The following is an 8,063-nucleotide window of genomic DNA, read 5'->3' as shown; positions in this document are numbered from 1 at the left end:
TGGGGCTTCACAGGTGGCACTAGTGTACAGAATCCTCTTGCTAATGCAGGAGACATAAGAGATGTGAGTTTGATCCCTGGGCCAGGAAGATCCCCTGGAGGAGCTCCAGGATTCTTGCCTGGAGAATCCCATGGACAGAAGAGCCTGGTGGGCTACAATCTATAGGGCCATAAAGAGTAGGATAAGTGACTTAGCATGCATGCATAATAACATGTATCTATCATTATGGTACCACATAGGTTATTTTCACTGCTCTATAAATCTTCTCTCTGCTATATATTCATCACACTCTTCCTTTCCATTAACACCTGAAATTCTTTACTGTTTCCATAGTTTTCCTTTTTCCAAAATATCACATACATCAGGAAGCAACAGTTAGAACTGGACATGGAACAACAGACTGGTTCCAAGTAGGAAAAGGAGTATGTCAAGGCTGTATGTTGTCACCCTGTTTATTTAACTTCTATGCAGAGTACATCATGAGAAATGCTGGGCTGGAAGAGGCACAAGCTAGAATCAGAATTGCCAGGAGAAATATCAATAACCTCAGATATACAGATGACACCACCCTTATGGCAGAAAGTGAGGAAAAACTAAAGAGTCTCTTGATGAAAGTGAAAGAAGAGAGTGAGAAAGTTGGTTTAAAGCTCAACATTCAGAAAACTAAGATCATGGCATCCGGTCCCATCACTTCATGGCAAATAGATGGGGAAGCAGTGGAAACAGTGGCTGACTTTATTTTTGGGGGCTCCAAAATCACTGCGGATGGTGACTGCAGCCATGAAATGAAAAGACGCTTGCTCCTTGGAAAGAAAGTTATGAACAACCTAGACAGCATATTAAAAAGCAGAGACATTACTTTGTCAACAAAGGTCTGTCTAGTCAAGGATATGGTTTTTCCAGTAGTCATGTATGGATGTGAGAGTTGGACTACAAAGAAAGCTGAGTGCTGAAGAGTTGATGATGTTTTTGAACTGTGATGTTGGAGAAGACTCTTGTGAGTCCCTTGGACTGTAAGGAGATCCAACCAATCTATCCTAAAGGAGATTATTCCTGGGTGTTCATTGGAGGGACTGATATTGAAGCTGAACTCCAATACTTTGGCCACCTGATGCAAAGAGCTGACTCATTTGAAAAGACCCTGATGCTGGGAAAGATTGAGGGCAGGAGGAGAAAGGGACGACAGAGGATGAGATGGTTGGATGGCATCATTGACACAATGGACATGGGTTTGGGTGGACTCTGGGAGTTGGTGATAGACAGGGAGGCCTGGCTTGCTGTGGTTCATGGGGTCACAAAGAGTCAGACACGACTGACAGTCTGAACTGAACTGAACTGAACTGGCATCATACAATATGTAACATTTTCACATTCACTTCTTTCATTTAGTAACATGCATTTAAGTTTTCTCCATGTCTTCTCATTGTTTGATAGCTCATTTCTTTTTTTGTGTTTAACAATATTCCATTGTCTGAATGTACCACAGTTTCTTTATCTATTCACCTACTAAAGGGCATCTTGATTGCTTCCACATTTTGGCAATTATGAATAAAGCTGCTGCAAACATCTAAGTGCACGTTTTGTGTGGACATGTTTTTAAGTCCTTTGGGTAAACACCAAGGAGTGTGATTATTGAATCATACAGTAAGAAAATGTCTCCTTTCTGTAAAAAACTGACAAATTTTATTCTGAAGTATATGAACTATTTTGCTTTCCCACCAGCAGTGAATGAGAGTTCTGTTGTTCTGTATCCTCTCCAGCATTTGGTGTTTTCAGTGTTCTGGGCCATCCTAATAGGTGTGTAGTGATAGTTCATTGTTGTTTTAAATTGCATTTTCCTCATGACATATGATGTAGAGTACCTTTCTGTATGCTTATTTGCATCTGTATGTCTTCTTTAGTGAGTTTTCTGTTAGGGTCTTTGGCTCATTTTTTAAAATCAGGTTGTTGTTTTCTTGAAAGTGAAAATGTTAGTCACTCAGTTGTGTCCAGCTCTTTGCGACCCTATGGACTGTAGCCCACAGTTCCTCTGTCCAAGGAATTCTCCAGGCAAGAATACTGGGGTGGGTTACCATGCCCTCCTACAGGGGATCTTCGCAACTTAGAGGTTGAAGTGGGGTTTCCTGCTTTACAGGCAGATTCTTTACTGTCTGAGCTTCCGGGGGAAGCCTGTTTGTTTCCTTACTGTTGAGTTTTAGAAGTTCTTTGTCTATTTTGATAACCGTTCTTTACCAGATGTGGTTTTTGCAAACATTTTTTTTCCCAGTCTGTGATTTGTTTTCTTACTTTCTTGATAATGTCTTTCAAAGATCAGAATTTTTTAATTTTAATGAAGTCCAGCTTATCAGTTTCTTTCATGGGTTGTGCCTTTGGCATTGCATCTAAAAGCTATTGCCATGCCTGCTTTGGCAGCATATGTACTGAAATTGGAATGATATGAGGAAGATTAGCATGGCCCCTGCTCCAGGATGGCATGCTAATTCATGAAGAATTCAATTTTGAAAAAATTAAAAAGTCATCACCATTCCAAAGTTCATCTAGGTTTTTTCTTATGTAATCTTCTAGGGGTTTTAAAGGTTTGGGTTTTATATTTAGATCTGTTACCCATTTTGAGTTAATTTTTGTGGAGAGTGTAAGATTTGTATCTAGCTTCATTTTCTTTCTTTTTTTTCTTTTTGCATGTGGATGTCCAGCTGTTGCAGCAGCATTTGGTGAAAAGACTATTTTTTTCTTCATTGTATTGCCTTTGTTTCTTTGACAAAGATCAGTTGAATATATTTATGTGGATCTATGCCTTGGCTCTCCGGTTTGTTCCTGTTTTTTTTTTAAAAATAGTACTTGCTTCTAACAGCTATGAAATTAACTTATTTTTATGTTATTTTAAAGTATACCATGTAAAATACATAACGGCAAGCTTCCCTGGTGGTTCAGATGGTAAAGAATCTGCCTGCAGTGCAGGAGACCCGGGTTCAATCACCAAGACCTGGGTCAGAAAAATCCCCTGGAACAGGGAATGGCAACTCACTCCAGTATTCTTGCCTGGAGAATTCCATGGGCAGCGGAGCATGATGGGCTACAATCCATGGGGTCGCAAAGAGTCGGACACAACTGAATGACCAACACTTTCACTTCACCATGTAAAATCCGTAAGAGCAAGAATTTTTAAAAACTATTGTATCCCCAATAAAGAATAGCTTTCAGAATGTATATTGGCCTTCTGTAAAAATCTGTTGAATAAATAAATGAATAAATCACTAAATTAGAAAGTTTTGAAATACAATGCAATAAAGGGTATAATAATACTGACTTCTTGAACTTAAAATCTTCTGTTCTTTAATGATTAGAGATATGAAAGAGGGACTTTCTTCACACTTGAAGAATATATAAAGTTTTAAATACTATACATTTTTAATTTGCAGATTCTGTGCCCCGAGCTGATAAAATTTCAATTCTTGTTTTTAAGAATAAATGTAAAAGATAAAAGGATTCTGACAGAGAGAGAGATTTGAGTGCCGTAGTGAGCCAAAAAGAACTTACTCCTCTTATTTTTTCTCTTATATCTTTGAAACTAGCAAGGAAAGGGGACAGTTCTTTTCTCAAAAGAGTAGATATTTTTCTCCTCTTTTCTTGAAAATCCCTGTGGATGATCCAGAGCTTACAGAATCAGTCACCAAAGAAAGCTGTATTCTGCACTGTAAGAATTGTTTCCTTATGCTTTTGTCTCTTTGGAGACAGTGACACATCAAGGTAAACCCTTGCATCTGCATGCATGCTTAGTCTTGTCTGACTCTTTGTGATCCTTTGGACTGTATGTAGCCTCTGTTCTTAGGCTCCTCTGTCCATGGGATTCTCCCAGGCAAGATAACTGGAGTGGGTTGCCATTTCCCCCTCCAGGAGAGCTTCCTGACCCAGAGATTGAACCCAAATCTCTTGTGTTTGTCTCCCGCATGCAGGTGGGTTCTTTAGCTGCAGAACCATCGAGGAAACCCTCATACATTTCTGCAATAACTTGGAGCACTGGGTGTGTTTCATCTACAGGCCTTTGTTTATCACGCAAAGCTTCTTGATTTAAATTGTGCTTTGATGGACATCCCCCTGTGCCTGCAAATAAGAGGTGTGGTTTTCATAATGATAGGGTCTCCTGCAAGAAAAGCAGCCTCTGTGATAATTCAGACATAACTAGGTTAATTTCCTTTTCTTCTCATTTTCCATAAATTGTATTCATGTTTCCTTTTGTTTCTGGAGACAATGTCAAATTGTAGAAGTAATGAATAAGTTGAGCAATCTCTTTTTCAAGAAAAGTATTACAAGGTGATAAATGTTATTAAAATATATTTCTCAAAGGGAAATCCTTCTACATACATAATTTTGCTGAATATAAATGGTATTCTTAGGAGACACAGTGGTAAAGAATCTGCCAGTCAATGCAGGAGATGCAAGAGACACATGTTCGATCCTCTGGAGAAGGAAATAGAAACCCACTCCAATATGCTTGCCTTGAACATTCCATAGACAGAAGAACCTGGCAGGCTACAGTCCACAGGATCACAAAGAGCTGGACACGACTAAGTGACTGAATAGATTTTTCAAATTAGTATCTAAGGTCATGAGGTTATGTAGATGTACAGACTATGATTGTTATATTTTTAGTAATGGTAGCTGAAGAAATGAAACTGTAATGGTAAATGTAATGAAAACATTTCTGTTCTTTCTTGACTGAGATTGCATTTTTACAAAATATCATTTCTGAAATGAAATTAGTCCCAGATGAAATGCATTGTTTTATATTTTGGATGAATCAAACTTAAATAAGTAAGAGTTGGAGGCCCATAGTGGCTCTTTTCCCCCACTGGAGAGGAGAGATGACCTGTGAAATGGTAGAACTATTGAAACAAGTAAAGCTATTATAGTTATTGGAATTCTGCACAATTTCAGGAAAGAAAACTGAGAGCCCCATTTTATCTTTGATTGATCAATAGATTATGTTCATTCAAGCAACATTTATTAAACACCTGCTATGGGCTGGGCATAGTGCTAGGAAACAAAGATGAATACAATGAAAATCTTGGTCTCATGGAGTTCATGTCTCAAAAATGGAGGTATGCTTCTGGCTGGTACATTTCTTATGCAATTTGGTTTGCACTACAAACCAATATTTTTATCATATATTTTTCTGATTATAGATATAGTATATGAAAATTCCCATATATCTACTGCCTAAACAATGGTAGACATTGTTTTATCTTTATAATCCTATAGCTACATTAAAATACTGCTTTTTGTTTAGTATCTATTTGTACATTTAAATATAGTGACTTTAATTGTTATAAGATTACATAGAAATAAATAATCTATTATTCATAATTTAGGTTGCTTTCAATATCCTGCTGTTAGGAAGAAGATCTTGTAAAATGTCTTAAATAATTTTTAGGATGAATTTCTATAAGTGATGTTACTCAGTATAATTATAGGGAAAATTTAAAAGCTTTTGGCAACATTTCCAATTTGACTATATACTTTTTGAGAGCAATCACTTGTAAATTCTGCTCAATTAGGGTCTTATATTAGCAAGAATTTTCATATTCACTTTCATTCTGATATGGGTTGTGTTTCAAATTCCTTAGTATTCTGTGAATAACTCAACATTTTCTTAAATATTATTCACTATCTTGTTTCTTCAATTAAGAGGATTATGGTGATGGATAAATAAAATTGTAGAGTGCAGATAATCTCTTGGAATCATAAAGTCTCTGATTATATTCAAATTTGACATCTTTGTTCTTCAGTTATTGCATTTTCAGAGTTAGTTTCTATTGGGGAAGATTTCAATTGTGTTTATGAAAAGCGACCATGCCTTGTTCAACATAACTCACTGAAGTCAATTTATACATCACACACTACCCCTGTTTTGTTGCTCTAAATATACAGTTTTAGCACTGAGAATCACCAGAGAAGAAAAAAAGGAGCCCTGAATTACTTCAGTTCAATTCAACAAATGTTTATTTACTGTCCATGAAATATTTGACTCCATCTATCCATCTGTGTGCATCACAATAACTGTGGAAAATTCTGAAAGAGATGGGAATACCAGACCACCTGACCTGCCTCTTGAGAAACCTGTATGCAGGTCAGGAAGCAACAGTTAGGACTGGGCATGGAACAACAGACTGGTTCCAAATAGGAAAAGGAGTATGTCAAGGCTTTATATTGTCACCCTGCTTATTTGCACTGTACATCAGGAGAAATGCTGGGCTGGAAGATGCACAAGCTGGAATCAGAATTGCCAGGAGAAATACCAATAACCTCAGATATGCAGATGACACCACCCTTATGGCAGAAAGTGAAGAGGAACTAAAAAGCCTCTTGATGAAAGTGAAAGAGGAGAGTGAAAAAGTTGGCTTAAGGCTCAACATTTGAAAAACTAAGATTATGGCATCTGGTCCCATCACTTCATGGGAAAAAGATGGGGAAACAGTGGAAAGAGTAGCAGACTTTATTTTTTGGGGCTCCAAAATCACTGCAGATGGTGATTGCAGCCATGAAATTAAAAGACACTTACTTCTTGGAATGAAAGCTATGAACAACCTAGATAGCATATTAAAAAGCAGAGACATTACTTTGCCAACAAAGGTCCATCTGGTCAAGGCTATGATTTTTCCAGTGGTCATGTGTGGATGTGAGAGTTGGACTGTGAAGAAAGCTGAGTGCCGAAAAATTGATGCTTTTGAACTGGGGTATTGGAGAAGACTCTTGAGAGTCCCTTGGACTGCAAGGAGATCCAACCAGTCCCTCCTAAAGGAGATCAGTCCTGGGTGTTCATTGGAAGGACTGATGCTGAAGCTGAAACTCTGGTACTTTGGCCACCTCATGCGAAGAGTTGACTCACTGGAAAAGACCCTGATGCTGGGAAGGATTGGGGGCAGGAGGAGAAGGGGATGACAAAGGATTAGATAGCTGGATGGCATCACCGAAGGGATGGATATGAGTTTGGGTAAACTCTGGGAGTTGTTGATGGACAGGGAGGCCTGGCGTGTTGTGATTCATGGGGTCGCAAAGAGTCAGACACGACAGAGCAAACCCAGCTGAACTGAACTGATCCATCTAGATACAGATTGGAACCAATATTGTGGGGAGAAATATCAATAACCTCAGATATGAAGATGAACTAAAGATATGCAAAGAACTAAAGAACCTCTTGATGAAATTGAAAGAGGGGAGCAAAAATGTTGACTTAAAACTCAATATTCACAAAAAATGGGCCAAAGAACTAAACAGACATTTCTCCAAAGAAGACATACAGATGGCTAACAAACACATGAAAAGATGCTCAACATCACTCATCAGAGAAATGCAAATCAAAACCACAATGAAATACCATTACACGCCAGTCAGGATGGCTGCTATCCAAAAGTCTACAAGCAATAAATGCTGGAGAGGGTGTGGAGAAAAGGGAACCCTCTTACACTGTTGGTGGGAATGCAAACTAGTACAGCCACTAGGGAAAACAGTGTGGAGATTCCTTAAAAAACTGGAAATAGAACTGCCATATGACCCAGCAATCCCACTTCTGGGCATACACACTGAGGAAACCAGATCTGAAAGAGACACCTGCACCCCAATTTTCATCACAGCACTGTTTATAATAGCCAGGGCATGGAAGCAACCTAGATGCCCATCAGCAGATGAATGGATAAGGAAGCTGTGGTACATATACACTATGGAAAATACTCAGCCATTAAAAAGAATTCATTTGAATCAATTCTAATGAGATGGATGAAACTGGAGCCCATTATACAGAGTGAAGTAAGCCAGAAAGATAAAGAACATTACAGCATACTAATGCATATATATGGAATTTAGAATGATGGTAATGATAACCCTATATGCAAAACAGAAAAAGAGACACAGATGTACAGAACAGACTTTTGGACTGTAGGGTGGGATGTTTTGAGAGAACAGCATCAAAACATGTATATTATCAAGGGTGAAATAGATCACCAGCCCAGGTTGGATGCAAGAGACAAGTGCTCAGGGCTGGTGCACTGGGAAGACCCAGAGGAATG

General features: G+C 38.3%; 1 non-coding gene across 1 annotated transcript; it reads left to right on the top strand.

Annotated features, from left to right (window-relative positions):
- Positions 1-2,400: 2,400 nt before the first annotated feature.
- LOC139031153 (U6 spliceosomal RNA) lies at positions 2,401-2,503 on the top strand. The gene has a single exon (XR_011483559.1). It is a non-coding gene; the product is annotated as a U6 spliceosomal RNA (small nuclear RNA).
- Positions 2,504-8,063: the final 5,560 nt, after the last annotated feature.

This window comes from Odocoileus virginianus, chromosome 25, assembly GCF_023699985.2.
Source record: "Odocoileus virginianus isolate 20LAN1187 ecotype Illinois chromosome 25, Ovbor_1.2, whole genome shotgun sequence".
Classification (NCBI taxonomy): Eukaryota; Metazoa; Chordata; class Mammalia; order Artiodactyla; family Cervidae; genus Odocoileus; species Odocoileus virginianus.
The sequence above is the reverse complement of the archived record's forward strand: the minus strand, read 5'-3'. Positions and strand labels throughout refer to the sequence as shown.